Source organism: Trachurus japonicus, chromosome 23 (genome assembly GCF_045865225.1).
Source record: "Trachurus japonicus isolate A0001 chromosome 23, Traja_1.0".
Classification (NCBI taxonomy): Eukaryota; Metazoa; Chordata; class Actinopteri; order Carangiformes; family Carangidae; genus Trachurus; species Trachurus japonicus.
In genome coordinates this window covers 15,527,722-15,529,911 of record NC_140929.1, presented here as the reverse complement: position 1 = coordinate 15,529,911, position 2,190 = coordinate 15,527,722, and the positions used below count along the sequence as shown (strand labels likewise).

Genomic DNA, 2,190 nt, shown 5'->3' with positions numbered 1-2,190 from the left:
TCTGCTTGTGTACTTGGGGAGACATGACACCTGTTGGTGGTTTTGGTCAACTGCAGGCTGAGTGACAGGACGCCTTCACAGGTCAAGTGGTGCTGCTCCGATTTTTGGGTTTATGACGGTTTCTTTCCTCCACTCGAAAGAGATGTTTCATGCCACAAGAATGTCTTGAATGGTTTTGAACGCAGCTCTGATCAGCAGGTCACTTCAGCGAAAAACACTCGCACAGGTTTGATCTGGGGTCACGTGTTTTATCCATTTTTCCTGCAGTCTGCCACGACACGCAGAAGTGAAATGGACAAAGGTTAGAGCACTGACCGGCGGAAAACAGATACTACTTTTGATCTATACTCAAAAGATTTTACAGTTTTATTCCGATTCTTCAGACACATACTTCAAATACTACATAATATACTACAAAGAGTGCAGTGGTTAGTCTCAAATAATTGTAAGGATTATTCTTGACAGTTTAACACAGTTTTACAGTTTACGGCACCATGTGTCCAAAACACTGGGTGAATGTTCTTTTTGCAAAATTGTATGAGAGCACATGGCTGCGGGGTGTTCCTCACTTACACTTTTAGTTAATAATAATGATAGAATTGTATTTTTACAGCCCGGGCCCTTTTGGGTGGTATGACTGTGATGATACCCTCGGGTCACATTTTATTTATTGTAATGTGACTTTCAAATAATCATTTAAAAGCTACTGCTGAAAATATACAGGTTGAATTTAATTATTGGTGTATTTAAGCACACACCAGTGATTAAATGTATAAATTTAACACTGTAAAAGAATTTGTACTTTCACACCAAAGGCATGGTTAAAGGGTCAGTACATCGAAATTACAAAAAAAAACAACACACACACACACACACACACACACACATCCTCACTTCTAGTTGTTTAAATTGCCCATGATTCAACACTTTTCTGATACAATAGGAATGAATGAGAATGTATTAAAAATGCTAAAAAAAAAATCCACTGTAACACGTCCTTCAGTAAACAAAGCCCTTGTTGCTTTAAATGAGCAGATAGCAGATGATATTAGAGTTAAAAGTGAGGTGTGTGGAGAATCCAGACCATCATTGACACTGGAGATGCTGAATTTTCAACATTTTTTCAGTGGTCTGAGCACCAACACCCTCCACTCACCTCCACTGGATAAATAAATCTCTGATGTATTTTTCAAAGCCTGGGCACATTAAATCAAAGCTGGATACCACTGGGTGATAAAATGTTTTTTTTATTTTCTTTTGTTTTTTTTCCCCTCCAATTTTCCTTAAGTGACCCTTTAAGTAAAAGGCCTTCTCCTGTGTGAACCTGATACCTCGCCGTGCACACATTAGCAGCGTAAGTGGAGCAGCGAGATGCAGTCAGGCCTGCTGTATACCTCACAGGCTTGGACATTAAGTAGCTCGTGTGGAGATTTGTGTGGCATTTATGGGATAACCGACCTGCAATAAAACAGCCGCAAACTGGTGCGTGCGTGTGTGCGCGCGTGCTCGCGGTGGGGTGTTGCGCGTGCGTGCGCGCGAGGAGTTCAGGCAGTGACTCACTTTTTATAAGTTCGACCCCACCTCACTCCCTCGCGTCTCCCCCGTCGCTCCCCGGCTCGAGGGGAAACCACAGCAGAGCCGCAGCCTCTCCCGTCTCACTCAGGAAACTCCCTCCAACAACCACAACCTGTCTGCTTGACCTTTTCAGCCAAACACACACAGACACACAAATTTATCCTCATTTGCACCAAGATTTCCTGTCGCACACAAATGGGCCACAGATGAAGCACAACAGATAGCTTCAGGTGGTTTATCTGACTAATTTAAAGTTAATGTTAGTGTGTTTGTTTACCTAAGAGGTATTACCTAGACTAGCAGGGAACAACAGGGACTGCCAAACAGGATCCTCATAAATAATACAGACAGACACTCTCACTCTCTGTGTTCTCATGCATGCGAGCACCTGCATCTGCACACACACACACACAAGCTCAGACTCACATGCGCACTGGAGCTGCTCTTACGTGACTCTGGTGTGTAAGACAACGGGTGAAAGTCTGACCTTTTGACACCCAACCGCAGCTCACTCTCTCCTCTCATTTGTCTCCATCAGGAGGGGGAAACCTGAGAGGAGGCGAGCCGACCGACCTGAAGCTGCTGCTGCTGCTGCTGCTGCTGCTGCTGCTGCTG

The 2,190-nt window shown here is 44.1% G+C and overlaps 1 long non-coding RNA gene across 1 annotated transcript in view; it reads left to right on the top strand.

Annotated features, from left to right (window-relative positions):
* Positions 1–2,190, top strand: part of LOC146962741 (uncharacterized) — a 7,825-nt gene extending 5,635 nt beyond the window's left edge. Inside the window, exon 3 of the long non-coding RNA XR_015035034.1 lies at positions 2,114–2,190. This is a non-coding gene — a long non-coding RNA (uncharacterized LOC146962741). The remainder of the gene's footprint in view (positions 1–2,113) is intronic.